Below are 23,841 nucleotides of genomic sequence, written 5' to 3'. Positions count from 1 at the left end.
TATATACCTTATATCCACCCAATCCCCTCTTTTCTCCAATTCCCCATATACATCTCCCTCCAAACTTCATGTCCTCTTTTATTTTTTTTAATAATACACTGAGTCCAATTAGTGTTTCCCATATGCGCATGGGTGTGGGGCCATCCACTGGGACATGAACAACCTACCAATGACCACATCCCCAAAGAAAACTGACTCTCCCCCTCCCAGCTCCCAGCAGTCATCAACTGCCAATAGCGCCTCTGCTTGCTGTGGAGTTTTGGTAGCCCCTCCCCCATCAATGCTGGAATTTTAACTGACTCTGTCTTGTGCAATTCTTGTGCAGGTGACGACAGCTGCTGTGAGTTCCTGAGTGCAATAGTCACGTCACGTCAGAAGACAGCATGTCGCAGCACCCCTCCCATCCTCTGGCGCTTATATTTTTTCTGCTTTCTCTCCAGTAGCGATGTTCCCTGAGCCTTGGGGTGGGAGTTTGATACAGATGTTCCTTCTATGGCTGAACACTCACTGTTACTTATTTTTAGCACTTTGAACAGTTATGAGTCTGTATTAACCATTACTGACTGCAAAAAGGAGCTGCTCTGATCAAGGCTGAGAGCAGCACAAATCTATGGGTATAAAACATAAATATTTCAAAGGCAGTTTTGACAACATGACCATTTAGCAAAACAACAGCAGTAGGTTCTCCCTGTGGTCAATGGGCTGCTGACTAAGTTTATAGCACCAGGTATGAATTACCTTCTGTGGAGCAGTTCTCAATGCCAATTAGAAAGTGGTTGGTTACCATAACAATCATGCCACTACTGCACCAGTGGGAATATCTTTCCTGCAGGTTGGTATTGTAGCATGCTGAGTAAGACCTTTGCTGTCTTTTACTCTCCCCAGCCTGTATAGCACTTTCCAGTACCATGAAAGCTAGCCAGAGGGAGAGTTTCTTGATCAGTTCAAGATTGATTTCTCTGTATCCTGCAACCAATGTGTGCAATATCTTCAGTGATAGGTTCTTAAGCATCTAGTTATGGTGTTGCTTTAAGTACCTATGGGGCTTCTCTGACCAATAATTCATAGGGAGGTAACAGTGACTGGCATTGATATTTTCATTTAATAATCCATGTTTTCTGGGATCTGCATTGTCCACCCATGTAGGATACCTCTGTTCAAACTCCATTTCTTCTTCATTTTTAAATTATATTTTATTTAGCTTTCAAACTAGCGGATTTTTATAAAGCTTCTTCATACATCCTTAGTTTTGGTTAACCTGCCCAGAAGGAAGGGCTACAATTCCAGGGGATATATTCTATCAGACAAGGAGAGTGTGGCAGCAGGACCCTGATGTGGCTGGCCACAATATCTCAGTAATCAGGAAGCAGAGAGAGATGAATGCTGGTACTTAGCTCTTTCTCCTTTTTATTCAGTCCAGGACCCCAACCTACATTTAGAGTGAGTCCTCTCACCTCAATTAACCTAATCTAGATAATTCCTTACAGACATACCTAAAGGCTTGTCTCTTCAGTGGTTCCAGTTCCTGTCAAGTTGAAAATCAATATTAATGATCACAGGGAGTACTTAGTGTCATGAAGGGCATAGTTGTACAAAGGGATAGAGCTATGGCGGGGGCTGGGAGCTATTTCTGAGCAGTTAGGAAAGGCCTTGCTGAGGAACTTCATGAAGTAAAGACACACACTGAAGACATAAGGACAAGGTGTCCCCAGCAGAGGAAATGGCAGCTTCACTTGGTCTAAGGAGGAGTGAATCTGGAGTCTGAAGAACAGCAGGAAGCTGATGCAACAGTAATGAGCTTGTCAAGAGAGAGAATGCCTGACTCCGGCAGTCAAGCAGGAGTTTGGATTTCATTCCAACTACTTCATCTTGTTCTGTTGTTCTGCGTATTTAGCAAATGAGGACCCACCTTCCCCTTGTATTAAACAGAAACCACATAGCATCTGTATGCACTGCTCCGCTCTGGCTATCACGGAGTTACAGGATGAGAAAGAAAGGCTACTTGCTCTTCTGGCCCTCAGCACCCAGGACTGTCACTTAGTGAAATTCAGGACATGAGGGACACTGGTCACAAGCTCACCAAGGTTTCCAAACCTCTGGCATTCCCTTCCTCTGATTAGGGTGCCTTTCTCTATTCATCTGTTGCTCAGGTAGGAATTTCATTTCAAACCACCTGCCAAGTGCTACCCAGTGTGGATTTTAAATAGGACCTTTATGACTCTCCATCTCATCTCCAGCATCTCAAACTGTACCCGCATTTCAGTCAAGAGTATTACTGTGCCTTTCCAGTGGCTCTCTCTGCCTCTGGACCCATCCCACCTCCATTCTAGCCTCTGGTCTGGGACCTGGTTAACCTTTCCAACGTTCAAGTTCAATGATGTATCTGGATGTGTTTGGATAAGAAGTGTCCTCTCAAAGGGTTTATATTGTTGAAGTCTGGGTCACCAGTTGGTGGTGTTATTGAGATGTGATTAGATCATGAAGCAGTAGCTTCATCAAGGGGTAAATCCATTGGTGAGTTCATTCTGAATGGGTTGTTAGGATATGGGAGCTGGTTGAAGGAAGTAGGGCCCTGGGCCATATGCCTTTGAAGCATATGTCTTGTCCCTGTTCCTCCTTCTCAGCTTCCTGCCACCATAAGGTAAGCAGCTCTGCTCTACTATCCTTCCACTGTGTTCCCTCCACCATGAGATTCTGCCTCATCACAGGCCTATAACAATGGAACCTGCTGACCATGACCTGAAACTTTTGAAACCATGAGCCCAAATAAGCCCTTCCTCCTAAAATTGTTTTCTTAAGTATTTTGTCACTGTGATAAAAAGTGACTAACACCTCTTTCCTACTAGAAAAACATAGTGATTTCCCATTAAGCAATGTTCACTAAAGCCCAAATTCCTTTAAGTCCTTAAGCTAGCCACAGGCAGTCCCCAAGCTCCCTCATTGGAGCAAGGGCTGTACTCTGAGCACTTATTAGTGAGCTCATCACTAAAACTGTTGCTCTTCTAAAGCTCAGAATCTAAGTCTAGTGGGGGAAAGCCAGGCATACAGTGATACAGATCCAGGCATAGTGGTTCACACCTGTAATATTTAAACTTAGGAGACTGAGAGGGAGAGTTTGTGAGTTTGAGGCCAATCTGAGCAACATAAAGTTCTAGGCTGCCTGAGCTATATAATGAGACTATATCTCTAAATGAATGAATGAATGAATGAATACCACACAAGTAATTACCCCAACATACATTTGCACACTGCAGTGAAGGCTATGATTGTGCATGGGAGGAGCTCCTTATCTATGGGTGGATGGGGGATCAGCAGCCAGGAAAGTCTTCCTCAAATTATTAGTAATCTATATCTGCTATAACAAATCACCAGAAACTTCAAGCTTAAACAGCACAGTTTATTCCCCAACAGTTCTTGAGGTGAGAAGTCTAACAAGGGTCTCACTAGGCTGAAACCAAGGGCAGGGCTGCATCTTATCTGGAGCCTTTAGAGGATGCTCTGTTCCTCACTTTTTCCAGCATCTAGAAGCCTGTGCTCCTTATTTCTTTCCACCTTCAAAGCTGACAGTCATTCTGCTTCCATGGTTACTCTGACTCTCTCACTGCTATCTTAGAAGGACCTTTGTGAAAACATTGATCCAACTAGGTAACTAACCCAGAATTCTCTCCTTTTGGGGGTCATTCTGCCTACCACAAGGAGATACAGAAGTAGTTCTGATGCATAAGTGGAAAGAAAGGGAGTTAATTGACTGAGGAAGGGTGGGAGAACATTCCAGAAGAAAAAAAAATGCAAGAACAAGGGTCCTGAGGCAGGAAAGAGGATGATGAGCAGGAGGACTTGAGAGAAGGCTGGTGTGGTAGGGCCCAAGGCAGGGTGGTGTGTGGAAGAAAGGGTATGATGAGACTGGGTTGGAGGGAATGAAAGATGGGCCTTCCATGGCTTTGGCACTAAGAGAAAGGAAGGTATAATCAGGTGTGTGGACACATGGAGTCAAGAGTAGTCACAGGGCTGGGCATGGTGGCACACGCCTTTAGTCCCAGCACTTGGGAGGCAGAGGCGGGAGGATCTCTGTGAGTTCAAGGCCAGCCTGGTCTACACAGTGAGTTCAGGCCAGCTGGGACTACAGGAAGACCCTGTCTCGGAAAAAGAAAAGTAGTTACAGGGAGTTCTGTAGATGGATGAGGGGCTGGAAGCCACTTGATGAGGACTTTAAGTCTCCTGGCCTTTGCAGGTCCTACTTATAAACCACGCACACCTCACCCAGAAGTGTTGATATCCATTTGGATATGAGAAATTCCAAGTACATTAAAAGTAGAGGTCCAGCCAGATGACCCAGTAGGTAAAAGCACTTGCTGTGCAAGTCTGACAATCTGCATTCCATGCCCAGAGGCCATGTCAAGGTGGAAGGAGCGAGCAGACTCCACACATTTGTCCCCTTACCTCCACATGAGCTCTGTGGTGTGTACACCCATACCCACATATTATACACACCTAAGCACATATCCCCCACTAATAAATGAAATAAAATAAAATTAGAGTGAGGGCTCATGTATCTACCTGTCTTCTAGTCACAATGGCTGAATTATTCATGCTCAGTCCTCCAATAGCTATAGTCCCTCATCCCAGAATTATTTTGGAGCATGTCCAAAATATCCTATCATTTTATCTAAATTTGCTTCAGATTGTATATGTATAGCTATAAAGACTCCTTTTAAAAATTATTTACTGTGGCTGGAGAGATGGCTCAGTGGTTAAGAGCACTGGCAGCTCTTGCAGAGGATCTGGGTATAAATCCTAGCACCCACATGGCAGCTAACAACCATCTATAACTCCAGTTCTAGGAATTCAGCACCCTCTTTTGGCTTCCATGGGTACTGCACAACACGGATACACTTACATACATGCAAAGGTAACACTCATACACATAAAACAAAAATATATTTAAAAATTTATTTATTTATTAACTAGAGTGTGCAAGTGCAGGTGCACACATGTCATGGTGCATGTGTGGAAGTCAGAGGACAACTGTGGGGAGTCAGTTCTTGTCTTCCACCTTGTTGAGGCAGGGTCCCTCTTGTTTCTGCTACTGTGCTGAGTACTCCAAGCTAGCTGGCCCATAAGCTTCCAGGTAACTCCCCTCTCTCCATCTCCCATCTCGCCTTAGGAGTGCTAGAACTACAGATGCATGCAACCCCATCTGGCTTTTTACATGGGTTTGGGGGATCAAACTTGGGTCATCAGGCTTATGTGGCTAGCACTTTTATTCACTGAGCAATCTCCCCAGCCCCAGAGCTTCTTAAAAATAAATATTCTTTTAAAAAAATATTTTATTTATTATTTTTATTTTATGTGTATGAGTATATTGCCTGCATGTAGGTAGGTGCACCCATGTCATGCAATGCCAGCAGAGGTCAGAAGAGGGTGTCAGATCCCAGAACTGGAGTTACAGAGGGTTGTTAGCCTCCGTGTGGGTGCTGGGAATCAAACCTGGGTCCTCTGCAAGAGCAGACAGTGCTCTTAGCTGCTTAGCATCTCTCCAGCCCCCAAAATAAATAATATTCTAACATCTAAGAAGTCCCCATACTAGCTTGGGGTATATTTGTAGAATCAGTACATGCACTTAGCCAGCCATGTAGGAACAATAGTCTTTTCCCTTCTTTGCTGAGGACTTCAAAGTACTCTCTGTGCTGGGCCCACTTCCTCTCAGGGCAGAGGATTTCTCTTCTGTGTCTGCCCTGGTTATTCCAGCTCCACCTGAACTTTCTCTGCATCTTGATTGTGGGTGGGCCTTGAAGAAATGCATTCCAGTTATCAGATGGGACTGTAAAGGCCCTGCTCCCCTCAGTTCACACAACCAAAGTGCCAGATTGGATCGGTGTTCCATCCAGGCACTCCCTTGGCACTGAAGAAGAAAGCCTTTTCAAAAGAGGAAAGAAGTTCACACAACCCACGCATGGCTCATGTCAAGGACACCTGCAGCTAGGCATGCTCCTTCCCAGTTCCTCTATGTGGTTGGATGTGAGGGTGGGAGGAAGAGAAGGCTCTAATTACACCTTTCTCACAGGCCTTTGGTTCTGTAACTATTTCAAGGAGGAGGAGAATGAAGTTGACATCTCTCTTCTCAAATAAAGACATACCTCAAAGATTTCTTTTCAGTCTCTTCTCTAGAAGTCTTTGCTGTCTGGTGAGGTTCTGTTATTATTATCTCTTGCTATGTAAGAAAACCATCAAATGTACTGGCTTAAAGAAGCAATCATTTTTTTATGGAAATAAATCCTATGAGTGCCGGGAAATAGTTCCAGAAACATCCCCCAGTTTCCTCTTGTCCCCGATTCTCCCTAGCCTGGTCTGCTAAATGTTCTTCCCATCGCTCCTCTCTTTAACCTGCCCTCTATGAGTCTGGAGATTTGACCAGCTGCATCCCCCCATTTCCCTTAGTATGTTGACTGAGAGGGGAGGGATAGTTCTCTTTTGAAAAGTCTGAATATTATACCAGAGCAATAGACACTGAGATTACAAGAATGGACGTCCACTACAGTCTACTGCATGGATGCTCCTCTTCAATACAAATTTCTTCCCAGCTGCAGAAATACCCTGTCAACATAATGTAGCTGCCTGATATGCAGCACTAAATGCAGTTGTGTCAATCTTGAAAGAGAGCCAACCCAAAATCTTTTCTCCTTACTTCATCCCATCGCAAGCCCAGGCTTTATTTTGATATGGATTTTCCCCTTTGTGGGATTGAGTATGGCTCTTCATGATCTGTGGTCTTTGAGCAAATGACATGTAACCATCCATCAGAATGCCAATGTATACTAGTGGAGAAAATAAAGCAAGATAATTGCTATTAAAACAGTCACTAGAAAAAAAGGGAGAAGTGGTTTTGGCCATCAGTCCATGCACTTACTGTATTCCTTTGGAAACGTATAGCAAGGTTCCCTGTCCTCGGAAGAAGGACAAAGTCTTTACTAGCTAAGCCAGTTTTCTTAGATTTTGTTCTTTTTGGTGCCCTCCATTGATGTAGAAGTGAGCATGGAGTGGCTTGCCCTCTGGGAACACATTTCCTTAGTAGATCACTTCCTGTTAGTGATACATCACCTGTACCAGTCAGAAACACATTCGTCTGCAACTAGCAAAGCCTTGCTAACAGTGGCTTAGCAAAGTGTGAGTTTGATTTTCTCACACTGTGTATGGCTAATCTTGGTTGTCAACTTGACTGGATCTGGAATCAACTAAAATGAGGGACCTTCTTGATCAGATTATTTGAACTAGGAAGACTCATCCTCAATGTGGGTGGCCCCTTCTGGTGGCAGCCCAGATGAAAGGACAGAAGAAGGAACCTGCTTTGTGCCTGCTTGCCTTCATTCCTTCTGGCAAGTTCATCTATTCTGTTGCTGTGACATCCTTTGCCTATGTTAGAACAAGCTTCTGAGGCTTCCAACATAAACTAAAGGGAAAAAGCTCTCAAGGAATCCCTCAGGCCTTCAGCATCCAGCCTAGGGGGCTGAGCAACTACCAGATTCTCAGCCTCTCCAGTGTGAGATGGCCTTTGTTAGATTATTCAGACCATAGCCTGTAAGCCAGTCTAATAAAATCTCTTCTCACATATTTTCATTCTGTCAGTGCTGTCCCTCTAATGATACCTAACTAATACACATTATAATATATCTGGACGTAAGCAATCACCTGCTTAAAATCAGTGACTCAGGGTGTAGGAGAGGAAGTGCCAGGCCTAAGCACAGGCTGCACTAGAGAACACAGCTTCCGCCTTGAGAGTGCAGCCCACACTTCCGCAAAAGAGCCAACCTAATCTGCCCCCAGACCTAGAGACTGATGCTGTGAGCGGCCTGGATGACGGGATCTCTCAGGGAGCGAAACACCAGTTTATGGCACACTGGGGGCAGGGGAAGAGATACATAAGGCCTTCCCTTTCCAGCAATAAACCAGTCTGCAGCACCTCACCTAGTGCCTGTTTCCACCCTACTCCCAGTGTCTGTGTGTTGACTCCATGCCGCTCACCCCCACCTTGGCCAGAACCCTTGTTCCCTGCAGCCCCTCATGGGCTGGACCCATGAGGAAACCTGCAACATCGGGGAAATGAAGCATTTATGAACTGTTGTTGGTCTGTCAGCTTTTCCAATAGATAAAATGCAACCCAGCCATCATGTCTGCATCCAAGGGAGGAGGAAAGAGGAAGGATCTGCTTCAGCACGTGTCCCCCACTCCTCCAGCCTTTTTTCCAGAAAGATCACATATAGCCCAGGCTGATCTTGAACTTGCTCTTTATCCAAGGTTGACCTTGAACTCCCGATCCTCCTGTCTCTATCTACCAGGTGCTGGAATTACAAGCATACACCACCAGTACACTAGCTCTTATGTCTTCTTTTATCATGCACTTCCAAAAATCTCCCAGAAGTCTCCAGCTAACTTCCTTTTCACTTCCAGCTAGTCTTACTGTGAAGGAGCAGAATGGCATTGCATGCCATCTCCAACTAGAAGGACAGTCCTAAGGCTAGCAGTTTGTCTGTTGGTACACAAACATAATTGTGATTTTATTATCGAGAAAGCCTGAAAACGGCATTAGGCATTGAGAAAAGGGACATATGGGCTGATAGGCTTTCTAGAGGAAAGTCAGGTATTAATTACCTATGAGAGAAAAGAGAGAAGGGGAGACCAGGTAGTAGAAAACAACTTGTTATTGCAATTCCAAACAGACTGTTCCTGGCTCTAAAAAAATTGAACCTAAAGAGAAAACTTAAAGTAATAATTGTATCCCAAAGGACTTTTGGAAAGTAATCAGTGGCTACTTATTTTTTAGAACAACATCTTCCTAAGATAACAACAACAACTTATGATTTCATCAGCAGTTTCAGAAAGTTTGAAAAGGAGATTTGAGGGGCTGGAGAGATGGCTCAGTGGTTAAGAGCACTGACTGTCCTTGCAGAGGACCAGATTCAATTCCCAGCACCCACATGGCGGCTACAAACCATCCTTAACTCCCGTTCCAGGGAAATCCTAATCCCTCTTCTGACCTCCACAGCATTGCATGACATGGGTGCACTCACATACATGCAGGCAGTACATGCATACACATAAAATAAAAACAATAAATAAAAATATTTTTAAAAAAAGAAAAGAAAAGGAGATTTGAGGCATGATGATATGAGCCTCATTGTCTCCCCCATAAGACAGTATTTCTCATGGGAACCAAAGAAGCAGGGCTGTCCTCCACCAGCCCCTACCTCCTTCCTCCAGCCTTGGAGAGCACCGGGTGTTTTTGTAATTTATATAACCACCTAGACTAAATGGCCTGAGCTGCCCCCAGTCCACAGTTAATATCTGTGGGTCTGGAGCTAAGAAGGCTTAGGAGATATTTTTAGATGAGTCATAGGAACCAAGTTTCATTATTTCCAGACAGGATTATTTGACTCATCCAAGCCACATAAACCTAATGGCTCACTTAGAGCCCCCAGCCAGGAGCTCCGGGGATAGTGAAGCTAAGGGAGCCTCTGCAAGGTGGGTGTTCAACAGAATGGGCCCATCAGGATTGGAACAGCAGCACAAAGGTGGCTGCAAGGTTTCCCTGAAATGGAAAGAAGACTCTGCTGTACCAGGCATGCCCCAAAGAGGTGAAGCTAGTAGAACAGACGTCTTCCCTGGAAACCAAGTTCATTCGGAAGCAATGGCTGATCTAGACTTCCCCTTTTCTCCTTTCTCACCATCTCCACCCCCAGCTAACCCGAAATAATAATAGAAGTGATTAGAAGCATGTCTCCTCAGCAAAACAGAAGTGACCTGCTGAGCAGCAATGATCCATGCTGCAAAAGACCCCAAGCCTGAGCATTACTTAGGCAGTTTCTAATCCCAGAGCCCTTTAAATTTTTCACTCCACAGGGAGGGAATGGAAATCCTTTTTAGGATTCATACTCAGGGTTTTAATCTATTTTCTATTTTTAACCTTTGGAAGAGAAGATGAGACTCTGAAAACTAAAAGGAGCCATTATCTTTGCTAAAGCAATTTCAGCTCCAAGAAAGAGTCTGATTTAGGTTGTTTTTAGGTTTTTAAATGCCTTGCAAATTGGAGCAGGTGAAGACACGAAGACTCGGAACCTGGGGAGATTTCTCATGGGAAGCGATGAAGCAGGGCTGCCCTCCACTAGCCCCCACCACCTTCCTCCAGCCTTGGAGAGCACTGGATGATCCTGTGTGTGCCAAGAAACAGGGCCAGATACGTCAACAGGGTTCCTTTAAATCACACACCACTAGTACTTTCTCCTGCTGTGTCCCCCTTTCAGCTACCCCATTGCGGATGACTGAAGGACCTTCTAGTCCTTCCTTTCTTTAATCCAGTCTCTACAGATCTTTTTGCACCCCCACCCTGCATTTAACTATCAGTTCAGAACCACAGTGAACTCCATCTACATTGTCCTCAAAAATGCATGCACTTAGACGCATTGATACACAAGCCTTCCAGCCCCTCTCCTGGCTCCAGCCTATCTTCCCAAGTCATCTCTGCTCTTCACAGCCAGTGGTCACTGCCCAGCACAGCACCTGCTATACATTTGTGTCGTTCCTCCAGCACATGTTAGCCAGCAATGCCAGTCTCCCTGCCTCTCATATAATCCACACTTACGTTTCCCCTTATTTTGAACATTCAAGCCAATCTCTTTGCCAGGAACAGTGGGTCCCATTCCAAACACCTGGGGAAGGGGTATTTATTCCTAATCTGCTCAACTGTCACCCCTTTTCCACAGCCTGTCTGACACTCATCTATCCACCCACATTCCCTCCCCACTGTCAGAAATATTTTGAGTTACCATGCAGTATTCTTCATTCTCTGATCTAGCAGCTCCTGAATCATATATTTATACACTCAGATATGCTTCGAAGAGATAATTGGGTTCCCAGGGAAATTTGCTTTATCAAAATTGAATTATAAAACCAATCGATGGAGTGAGAGATAAAAGGGACTGAGGTTAAGGTGTTCAAGGCTTGTGGGTAACAAAGTTAGGTTTCCTGAAGGGATTTCAATATTAGGTGCTTTGTAGTCATCAGGGTATTTCAATGCATGCTAAAATATCAAATCATTTGATCAAGAAAAACAAACTTTACAAACCATATACTCACGAGCCTTCCAAATTATCTATGGCCTTGAGCTTCCAACTTTTCTGGCACCACAATTCCTAACACACAGTAAACAAAAGGACACAAAGCATGAACAGGTGTACAAAGGAAATATATAATATCAACGCAGGTCCTAATACTGTGTTTCCAATGATTGTTCACCTGCCCACTGACCAATGCAGATGGGTTTTGATACCTTAATATCAGTTTAATTAAGAAATTCCTCCTATCAGTGAATGACAACTATGTATAACCTAGATGAGAAGGAAGAAAACACAGAAACGGGGATGGCGTTTTAATGGTTCATCTTGTTTCTTAACTTGATTGGACTGAGATGCACCAAGGAGATGAACAAAGCATGTTCCGTGGGAGTGTGTCCATGGGAGTGTTTCCAGGGAAGATTCACTAAGAGGGGAAGGTCTACCCTGGTGTTGGTGGCCCTGTGTCATAAACTGGGGCCTGAATGGAATAAAGGGAAAAGGAGTCCCTGAGAGCAGCAATCTGAGTTACTGTGCTCCACAGTGCCCTTCCTGCCTCATGGACCAAAATCTCTGAACCTGTGAGCCAAAACAAACCTTTCTTCCTTTAAACTGTTTCACCCAGGTATTTGTCACAGTGATTAAAAAGTCAAACACAGGGTATTTTTCAATACCCTTTCTCACCTTGAGACCACTGAATTGATGATAAATGTCCTGTATTATCTAGACAATTCACCTTTTAATTTAATTTTGTCTTATTATTTTGTGTGTATGAGTGTTTTGCCTGCATCTATGTAAGTGCACCTGTGTGATGCAATGCCTGCAGAGTCCAGAAGGCATCCAATCCCCTGGAACTGGAGTTGTGAATGGTTGTTAGCTGCTATGTGGGTGCTCAGGACTGAATCTCTGTCAGCTGGAAGAGCAGATAGTGCTTTTAACTGCTGAGTCATCTCTCCAGCCCCTTAGATAATGAACTTTTCAAAAATAAGATTTTAATTGATTCTTTGAGAACTTTATACAGTGTATTTTGATCATATATAGACCTCCTCCCTCAGAACCCTTCCCTGTCTTCTCAGACTCACACCCTTCTCCCTAACACCTCACTTCATGTCTTCTACTCTTTTTAAAGGCCTATTGAATCTAATTTATGTTCCCCAGATTCTCTTGTATGTGGGTCCATACCTTAGAGCCTGGTCAACCTACCTGCCATCACACCCTTAAAGAAAACCAACTCTCCTTCCAACGGCTATCAGTTGTCAACAGCTCCTCAGCTAGGGCTGGGGCTTCCTGCCCACCTCATCCTTCCATGTTGGGTTTTTTTTGGCTTGCAGCATGCAGGTCTGGTGCATGCTGTCACAGCCCTGTAGGTTCATATGTGCAACTTACTTGTTCTGTCTAGAAAACACAGTTTTCTGTATTCTTCTACCACCTCTGGATCTTAGAGTCTTTCCACTCCCTCTTCCATAATGATCCCCAAGCCTTGGGGGCAGGGCTAGAGATGTGATATAGGTGTCCCATTTAGGATTGAGCACGCCACTGTTTCTGTTTTCTGCACGTTGACCAGTTGTGGGTCTCTGTGTTAATCATCATATGCTGTAAGAAGCAGCTTATTTGGTAAGAGTTGAGAGATGTACTAATCTATGGATATAACAATAAATTCTTGTGAATCAGTTTAAAATTATGTCCATTTAGCAAGATAATAGTAGTAGGTTCTCCCCTACAGTCTGCAGCCTTTCTAGACAGAGGTTCTTGACCCTGAAAAGAGTGTTTGGTATGGGTTCCATCTTGTGAAGGTCTTAAATCCAAGCATAAAGTGGTTGCTTACTCCTATAACATGTCACTATTGCACCAATAGGCATATCTTTCCAGGTCAGTCATTACTGTGGTTCACACGGTTCACAGCTGGGTAAGGCTGATAATTACTTCTCTCATCTGAGAGCATGCGTATCACCCTGCAGCACTATAAAAGCTAGCCAGTAGAGATGAAGCTTTGAGGTCGGTACCAGCTTGATTTCTCCATGTTTGTTCTATATCTCACATATGTAGTGTCTTCAGCAATAGGGTCTTACCATTAAGTTCTGTTAAGTTTGGTCTTGACTTTGAATAGATCTTTGTAGCCTGAGTTCCATACACTCCTATTCTTTACCTCAGACCTATATATTGATCATGAAATTGTATTGTCATTAACTAAATGACTTTAATAGACAATTTGCCCTTGTATGATAAGATATTGTTTATGAAGAAATATGCTAATTCCTTTACATGAATTATCTCACCCACTCCCAATAATTCTCTGACAAACATTATTTCTGACTCCTATAGATGAGCCAATTGATGCAATTGATGCCCAATTAGGGAGGTCTACCACAAGAAGAAATAAGTGAGAAATGAAAAAATTATCATATTAAAATAAAGCTTTCTATTTTGAATATATGAATTGCAATTTTTAATTAGTTTACAATTCTCCACACCAAGCAGACAGTAAGTTAATTTGCATATTTTCAAATTAGTTGTAATTAGTTTATCTTACAAGATTTGGCTACTTAATAACATTCAATGGATATTTCAGATTTTGTGGCTAAAATGGTTCTAATTTGAACATTCTTAAGGTCAAATGACCAAATCTCTCTTATACAGCAGAAAACAGAGAGCCTTGATCGCAAAAATTTTTCAGTGTAGTATGGGACCAGAAACATTTCTTAGAAGAAACTTTGACCACACCAAAGGCCCTGAACCTCTAGCAAGGTTTGCAAAGGTGCAATGGTTCATTTTAACCAAAGGATGTCAACATTCTCCAGTAGTTGACTGCAGTTACAACATATGGCTCCATGCTTAACCTATACCATAATATATGTCCTTAAGTACCAATCAAGGTTTTCTTTGAACTCCTTGCTACCTCATTTTTCAAAAACCTATGAATTATGAAAGAATGTTGGGCATATAGTCTTTTAGATTTTGTATAAGTAGGTTAGACCATTTTGGAATGAATCATTATGCATGTAATTTATTAATCAGGGTGATTTCAGGTAAGCCATTTAACTTTTTTTGAGTTTTTTTTCTCTTTTTAAAATGATTTTTTGTGTATTTCATACAATATATCTTAATATCTAGACTCTCTCCTCTATCTGCACCCTCTATAGCCCCTCCCACCACCAGATTTCATACATTCTGTCATATAGGTTAAGGCCTATCAAGTCAAGTTTGTGTCCCCAAGATATCACTTGGTACGAGTTCATCTACTGAAGCCTGGTCAGCCTATCTAGCCCATTTAAAACTTTTTGCACCTTACCTGCCCCACTGGCACCATGAAGCACTTGAGCTTGGTGATGTCAGTATGTTTTCCAATGGTAGTATTTTATGAAATAGTCTCAATTCTAACAACATGAATGCTAACAACAAAGTCATATCACCAATCATCAGAAATAGTGAAAGATTCAAGTATTATTTCTGTTTGGGTTGGGAATGCATTAACATTTGTTATTTCCTTTAGTTGTGGCTGAATAACAGATACTTTCCTGGCTTCCATTATCCTACTCCCTGTCACAACCAATGCTCATTTGTATGCTGAAGTAGTTTCCAGGAAGATCAGCCCACTTCAGATGAGCTGAGAGACTCTTGCTTTAGTCCACATAAGAGATGATGATGGCTTCCATCAGGGTGATACCCACAGAGAGAGACTTAAGTGGTTTCAAAGGGCTGGAGATGGCTCAGTATTTAAGAGCACCTGCTGTTCTTACAGAAGATCCAAGTTCAGTTCCTAGCACTCACGTTGGGTGGCTCACAGCTGCCTGTAACTCCTGCTTGAGGGGATCTGACACCCTCTTCGGAACCCTTAGGGCACCTATATACACCCACATAAATAAAAATAAATCTTAAAAAAAATAAATAGCTTTGATAATAAGAAAATGGGAGATGAGGGAAAACAATCAAAAAGGACTTCTAGGTTTCTGGTTTCAACAATCCGGTGGATGGTGGAACCATTTCCTGAGACAGACAACTAGGGAGAAACTAGTTGTTGAGGGTGGAGCTAAGAGTTCATTTGTGAGCATGTTAAAGTGGAACATCAAGTAGAAATGCTGAAAAGATTGCATTTGTAGAACTGGAGTCTAGAGGACAGGTCTGGGCTGAAGTTACAAGCCGAGAAGAAAAGCGTGAAGATTGAATTTAAAGTTTGAGCACTGGATAGAATCACCAAAGGGCAGAATGCAGAGAAAGAGAAGACTGTGGCTTCCCTCCATTTCCTATACCCCTCAGACTTGGAGTTCAGCTTTTCTTCTTAGGCAGTACCCCCATAATTACCTTTAGTCAATCAATCAATAAACTTAAATGTTTGCTCTGTTTTTGTTTAAATAGTTCTTACTATAAAGCCCAACTGCTGGGATTATAGGCATGCACCCCTGCTGTAGCATGCGGCATGCGGTTTTGCGCACTGTGCTGCTGGGCGGGTCTCTCTGGCTCTCCGGGGCTGCCGGGAAGTACAGGCGGGCGGGTCTGCGGGCTGCAGGCGGGCTGCGTTGGGGAGAATGCAGACTCTGTGCCAGCTGCTGGACGCTCCCTCTGTGCACGCGGTCCATTGGCCACCGGACCACGAGGGCAGGGGAGGTGCAGGAACTGCGAACGCAGAAGCTTCCTGAGTGGGTGTTGACGGGGGAAGACTGAATCACAGGCTGGTCCCAGGTGCAGTGAGACACAAATCGGCTCAGTCGGATGATCTCAGTGATTACAGCTCCAGACAAGTTCAGTGATACAGCTTCACTTTATTGGGGTGAAACCAGAAGAGTTATAGTGTGGAGGCAGTAGCAAAAGCCTCAGTTGATAGGTGCTCCTAGGATGCCCCATTTACATGTGGTGATGGGCTTCTATCAGACTGTCAGACAATGCCTGATTATCACGTAGGAAAAACCTGGCATTTTCTATGCCAGAGGTCATGTATCTGTGGCGGCCACTTCAAAGGTGAGTCAGGAAGAGAGTAGGAGGTGCCCTGCTGGAAAGAGGAGTCTCTGCATCAAATGCCGAGCCCCTTAGGCTATCCGGACATGGAGAGACTGGGACCCAAACAGCAGGGGTCCCCAACACACCCCCTATACCCGCTTCAATAAACAGAAAATTTTATAATAGATGTTTTATTCTTTTTAAAAATTTATTTTTATGTTAAGTGTATGACTGCCTGCATGTATGCAAGTGCATCCATGTGTGCCCATAGAGACCAGAAGAAGGAGTCTGATCCCCGCTGGAACTGGAGTTACAGATGGTTGTTAGCCACCACCATTTGGGGGTGCTGGGAACTGAACCCAGGTCATCTGGAAGAACAGCCAGTGCTCTTAACCACGGAGCCATCTCTCTAGTCCCTAATGGATGTTTCAGCTATGATAACATCTGCATTGATCTGTGCTTCAGTGTGCTCATATTCGACAACCTAGTGCCTTTTCCTAAGACCCATTCTTATAGAGGCCATGCCAGCATCTGAGTAAGCAGTACAGTACTATGACAACAGGACCACGGCCTGATACAATTCATGTGAATCTGATCCCAATTCCAAGCCCCTGCTAATGAAAAGCTCCTTGTTGGGGTAAGCACAGCCTGCTCACCTTTGAACCCACCAGCACTGTGGTTATTTGAATGAGAATGTTCTCCCTCCTCCATAGGCTCCAAGAATTTTATACTTGGTTCCAGTTCATGATGATGTTTGGGGAGGATCATGGAATCTTTAAGAGGTGTGGCCATGCTGGAGGAAGCACATCACTGGGCTTTGAGAGTTCAAAGCCAAGTCCCATTGCCAGTTTTGAGCTCTGCTTCTTGTGCCTGCTTTGAGATGTGAGCCCTAGGCTTCTGCTCTGGCTGCCTCCTGATACCATGTCTCCCTGCCAGGGTGGACTGTAGTTTCTCTGGAACTGTAAGTCAAATAAACTCTTCCTTCTATAAGTTGCCTTAGTCATGGTGTTTCATCACAGCAACAGAAAAGTAGCTAACACAAGTGCCAGTCAGCACACAGATCTGCTAACTGCCCAAATGACCATTCTGAAGCCAGTGTTTTGGTTTGGGAGAGCAGATAAGGAATGTATAAGCCAATACATATGTTTTTTTAGACATGGTTTCTATGTAGACCAGGCTAACCTCCATCTCACAGAGCTCCATCTGCCTCTGCCTCCTGAGTGCTGGGATTAAAGGCCTGTACCACCATACCTGGCACAAGCCAAGTTTTTAAAAAATTTTATGTATTATTTTACTTTTTATGTATATGAGTGTTTACCCGTATGTATGCAAGTGCACGACTGTGTCATGCAATGCCTGAGGAAGACAGAAGAGGGCATCAAATTTCCTGGAACTGGAGTTATGGATAGTTTTTAGCTGCCATGTGGGTGCTAGGATTTGAACCCGGGTCCTCTGCAAGAGCAGCCAGTGCTCTTAACTGCTGAGCCATGTCTCCAACCCCAATAAGCCAAGATTTTGATCTGGCCTTGGCTCCAATGTGGAATTTATTGACTCATGATATAAAACTACAGGAAAAATAAAGATGAGATTAACTTTTATAGGACAGCCAGAGTCTGAAATTCAAGTGCCTCTAGGGTCTCTCCCTCCAATTTCCATTTCTTACTGGGTGGTAGCCTGGTGTACTGTCACTCATCTATTTACACCCATAATAATTGTGATGGTTCATTGTCATTGCTGACTTAACAGGATTTGGAGTAACCTAGGAGACACACCTGTGGGAATTTCTGTGAAGGTGTTTCCAGAGAATACTTAACTGAAGAGGAAAGACCTACCCTGAATGTGGGCACAGCATCCCACGAACTGGGGTCCTGGACTGCGTAAAGAAGCGAAAGTGGAGAAAGCACCAACACCAGCGTTCATCTCTGTCTGCTTCCTGAATGTAGACACATTACCAGACATTTTCTGCTCCTGCTGTGATCTTCCCACAGTGATGGACTGCGTTCCCGAAACTGTGAGCCCAAATAGATCTGTCCTTCCAGCCTTCAGTTACTTTTGTCAGTTATTTTGTCGCAACAATGAGAAAAGTGTCTAATAAAATATCATTCAACACTTCCACAAACCATTTTGTGGTTTTGCTTGTTGGCAGCCTCCTGCTTCCCTCCTACCCTCATCATGGAAGCACCTGAAAGAGAGATGTTACATCTGTCCTGTTCTTGCTGCTTCCCCAGCACCAAGCATGGGGTCTTGCTCTAAGATGAGGCCTTGTAAATATTTCATGGATGGATGGATGGATGGATGGATGGATGGATGGATGGATGGCTTCTTCATGTAACTGGCATATACTCTGTCCCAGCTTGGTCTTCCCTGGTTCATGTTGAGCCAGGCCTCTGTCTGGGTAGGAGAAACACAGTACTAATAGAACAGAAAAAGATTACAATTGAAAGGAGAACCAGCCAACCAAGAATAGACCACCAGTAGGAGCATAAGGGACCCAAGCAAGCAATCTCTCAGGACCTACTGAAGTCCTCAGGTCTGCTTAGAAATATGTGAATACTTTGCCTTTTAGCTTCCTAGTGTCTAGGTTATAGGAGTTGGACATACTTCTAAGATATATTGCTAAACATTACATTTCAACCTTGAGTACAGTGACAATATTCTCCAAACAAAAATTCAAAATGTATGGTTTGTCAAATATACGGATGACAGGATGTGTCATTTAACTTAGATTTTCTCCCAAAATTTCATGGTGGATGTTGGGTGTCACTCCACTCCAATTTGGTGGGGAGCACTCACCATTTGAGCCTTGACCCTATGAATGGCATTGAAACAGGTAAGGGTTGGCATTGACCCACACTCTTCATTCCCAGTCTTGCTTGCTTCTGGCATGCTGCAATGAGACCAATATCCCTTAACCACTTGGAAAAGTGGCAAATTATAGGGAACAAATGTCCCTTCCAGCAGAAGGAGGGACACCTGCCTAATGAATCAGCAGTTGTGCAGATGGTAAGCTGGAGAGGCCAAGCAGGAACTGGAGTCTGCTTGTCCCCATGGGCGATCAGTGCCAGAGCATCTTCCCCACTTGCTAATCCTGCTGGGCTGGACCATGTGGCTTTCCACATGAATGTAGGTCATTTAAAACACTGTCAGTGAGCTGCTGTTTTTTGCTGCTGAAGCACTGGAAAACCCATCGTGACTAGGAGAAATTATTTTGAAGCTGGTGCTTTTCACTTAAAACAGAATCCAGATTTTGAATGCTGCATAGTGCCATTTTACACTCTGCTGTAATTATTCTTTGGTGATGCCAAAACAACCACCAAGTTTGTACGAGTATATATTGGGAAGGAAAAATGTGGGTCCTGTTTTTAAAGGAGGGAGTTACACAATTCACCCTTGAAGGTACTGAAAACACTCTATTCACTTTTAGAAAGAATCAAAATGTTACCATCTATTCTAAGATAGGGAGAAACATTTGGCCCTTAATTTGGCTAAGAAAGAAAAATATCTATTCTGCTGATTGAATTTACCATTTTTGCAAAAGTACCTCTGTTTAATTCATGAAATTTAATCAAGATCATGCTGAGATTTATTGCTTCTCATTAGTGTTTCCTTTGAAGATGAGTGGAAAGACCTAGGGTTGAGAGGAAAGAAAAATTCTTTCCAAAGTACTGTAAGACTTAATTTGGACTTCATTAAATCTCATTAGTTTACTAATACAGAATTTATGACACTTGTGACAGAGAGTGGGGTGGTATTTATCTTGTTTTAATCTACGAAAAAGTGATTTTTCTCTGCAGGTGAATGATATAAAAAAGGTCTTATGGGAAGAGTCTATATACATGATGGAATAAATATTCATTAATCACTTTCTTTTACACACAAAACTATGCTGATTTCAAATGTAAAAATATTTTCACTAAAATGATGGGGACTTCCACTTGATGGTACTTTTCTACATTGCTTATTGGCATTGTTGCTTATTTATTTGTTCTCTAGCCACTTCCATAAAAGGATTTAAACCAGCCCATGATAAAGGTAAAACTGAGTGTTTTTCTGATTATCACATCACACAGTATGCTGGCACAGATTTTTCACTCAATTTGGAAGCTATTTTGAGAATAGTCTATCTAAAAATGTGCAATAAATGTGAACTTCATTTTTCAAGAGCCCTGAGAAATACTGCAAAAGGATAGTGTAGTGATTTTACTAGAAATCTAAAAATAACAGCAGTTTAAAAAATATAAACATTTATTTAGGGCTTACCTAAGAGACACCTGTAGCTAGGCAGTCTATAGTTGAGAAGGGTCCTTTCCAGGCATCAGGAATCCAGGGGCTCATCTTTTTTTTCATCTTTTGGAAACCTCATGACTCAAGACAGCCACCAGACACCAGAATGACACCTACCTTGAGCCATGTTCCAGCCAGTTGGAAGAAAGACAAGGAGGACTAGAGTCCTCCTCTGATGAATGGGTATCTAAGCAGAATTCTTAGAAGCCCCCCATAAAAATTACATATCCTTGCCCAGACTTAGTCACACAGCACACCTTTCATCAAGGGAGTTTTGCTAATAAGGGAAAAGAAGAGATTGGACAGAAGGTGGAACCAACCAGTCCCTGCCGTGTATAGACAGCCACTTTCTAGCACAGCTGAAACTGGGGAACAATCATAGGAGTAGACAACAAAAATTAGAAGCTAAGAAAGTAAAGAACTTACATGGTTACTATGGCTGAACAGCAGATTTGACAGTGAGCTTTTTAATGGCTAAGACAAAAAGGAATCATTGTAACTAAAGAAGCAAATTCATCAGTTCCTCAGTAAGGGCACAGCTCATCCCAGAATTAAATTATCTCATGTTTTTCATACAGGCATATATGCATGATAGTCATGTGTTCTGAATTTTTTAAATTATTTTCATTGTTAAATATCCTATCCCTTGTTCTTAGACACACTCATCCACGCATGTCCAATTTCCATTTCAGAATTCAGAGTCACCAAGGGTATGAGAAACAAAAGAAAGTATAATTAAATGTTCTTCATAATTTTTTTCAGGGAGTATGAAAAGTGGTTTTGTGGGAATCAGTAGAAGGAGTGAATCAGAAATGTCTTAGTGGCATCATTCATGTAGACCTTTGTGTAACAGGACTGGGGACCTTGTTAGTGCCATACCTGACTAAGTCCTCAGCTTAACAGAATGCATGTGAGATGGAGACGTGGCCAATGGTGAGGTAGGTGTTAGGAAGACTGAGAGTGCTTTCATGGCACCATTTGTGTCTTCTTTCTTTTGCCTTAGATGTTGGAAAGACAAACCTTCAACAGATGCTGTGCTTTGGATTTGTCACAAAAAATCTTAAACACAGGATCAAACACTTAGAGTGGGCTTATTTTCCTCTGTAGGCAAATCTACCTGTAAATCCAAAGTATGATGTGAAAACAAGGGATTGGATGAAGCATGCTATGATTTGAATGTGAAATGTCCCCCATAAGCTCATGTGGTGAAGGCTTGACCCAGAACTGATGGAAACTTTCAGAAGCAGGTCTAGCAGGAGGATGATCACTAGAGATGTCTCTTTGAAGTTACCTCATTCACAGCCTCCTCTTCACTCTCCTGTCCACCATGAGATAATCTCACAACATGCTCCCACTGTCATGATGTCCACCTCACCTCGGGCCCAAAGAGTGGATCCATTCAACCTTGGACTAAAAGTTATGAAAACATGAGCCAAGTAAATCTCTCAACCATTATTTTGTTTTCTCAAATATTTGTCACAGTAAAAATTCTGACAAACGCAAAGTGATGACTAAATATTTAATACAATCAAGCTAACTTATTGCCACATAGATGAGATAGTTTTACCTAGAGAGTAGAAGTCATGGAAACCCTTTGGCTGAGATTTTTCTCCACTAGACAGTGTCTCAATAGACATGGGCAACATCTTCCCACTCCAACTTCTTTTTCTAGGCCCTTCTCAGGCCTATACCTGTTTTGTGTCATAGCATTCTGTGTGTGTGTATGTGTGTGTGTGTGTGTGTTATATGCATGTATATGCACATGTGTGCACAAGTGGAGGCCAGAAGTTGATGTTGGGTGGCTTCCTTTAGCACTCTCCATGTTATTTTTTGAGACAGACTCTCTCAATGAACCTGGAGCCTGTGGTTTCAGCTAGGCTGGCTGATCAGTGAGGCCTGAAGATCTGCCCATCTCTGCCTCCAAGGCTGGTTTTTATATGGGAGCTGGGGATCTGAACTCAGGTCCTCATGAATAGCAAGGATTTTACCCATTGAACCATCTCCCCAGCCCTCTTTGTCATGGGATTCTTTAATGTTACTATAATCAATCACCATAGCATATGTCCTGCTTATCCAAGAAGGTTGTTGTCTTTTAGGGGACTTTTCACTTCTTTGCCCTTCGTCAGGCGTTTCTCTATCATGTGAAGTCTTGGGGCAATCCAGGTTGTCATGGAGGCATCATATGGACATTGCAAATATAGGTCTTCAAATGACCTTCCATAAATGCCAAGATTACCACATAAGAACCTGGTACTTACCATTTATCAAGGGCTAATGTAGACAGTTTTACTTACACTTTCTCATTAAATCCTCGAAATAAACGTAGTTGTAGGGGAATTACTATTCCCATTTTATAGCTAAGAAAACTGAAACTTGAAAAGTGTATTCATTTCCTGGGTTTGCCTTAGCCAAATGACTACAGACTTGGTAGCTTAAGATAACAGAAATATTATCTCACCGCCCTGGAGGCCAGAAGTCCAAAATCATTGGCAGGGCTGTGTGCCCTCAAAGCACTCTAAAAACCATTTGTTTCTTCTCTCTTCCAGTTCCTGCTTTATTCATATCATTCCAATTTATGCCTCCATCTTTTTTATTATTTTTACTTTATTTAGTATGAGTGTGTTGTCTACATGTATGTAAGTGCACCAGTGTCATGAAATGCCCACAAAGGTTAGAAGAGGGCATCAGAGCCCCTGGAACTAGAGTTACAAATGGTTGTTAGCAACTATGTGAGTGCTGGGAACCTGGGTCCTCTGCAAGAGCAACCAGTGCTCTTAACCACTGAGCCACCTCTCCAGCCTCTTCTGCCTTCATCTTTATGTCACCCTCTTCTCTGTGCATCTTTTCCCTTTTCTTTTCTATTATACAGGAACTTGCCACTGGACGTTAGGAATACTCAGATAACCCAGGATGATATCACCTCAAGATCCTTAATTACAACTCCAAAGACCCATTTTCCAAATAAGAACTCATTCACAATTTCTAGGATATGGACCTATCATTTTTTGTGGGGGAGCACTATACTATCTACTACAGAGAGATTAGATGTAATTTGGGGGTGACAACAAATGGCTCTGGATGGGGATGTGAAGGGCAGCTTCTACTTTTTAAAGACTAAGCCTAGGGGGGGCTGGAGGATGGCTCAGTGGTTAAAAGCACTGACTGCTCTTGCAGAGGACCTGGGTTCAGTCCCCAGCACCCACGTGGCAGCTAAAATCCATCCATAACTCCAGTTCTAGGGGGTCTGACGCCCTCTTCTGACTTCTACGGGCATTGCACGACATGGATGCACTTAAATACATGCAGGCAATACACTCATATACATAAAATAATAAAAACAATAATAAATAAAATATTTTTAAAAAGAATAAAACTGGGGCTGGAGAAATGGCTCAGTGGGTTAAGAACACTGGTTGTTCTTGCAGAAGACCCGGGTTCAAATCCCAGCACCCACATGGCAGCTAACAACTGTCTGTAACTCCAGTTCCAGGGGATCCAACAGCCTCTTCTGTCCTCTGCGGGC

Source organism: Nannospalax galili, unplaced genomic scaffold (assembly GCF_000622305.1).
Source record: "Nannospalax galili isolate Female #2095 unplaced genomic scaffold, S.galili_v1.0 scaffold500, whole genome shotgun sequence".
Taxonomy (NCBI): Eukaryota; Metazoa; Chordata; class Mammalia; order Rodentia; family Spalacidae; genus Nannospalax; species Nannospalax galili.
Note: the sequence above shows the minus strand (reverse complement) of the source record.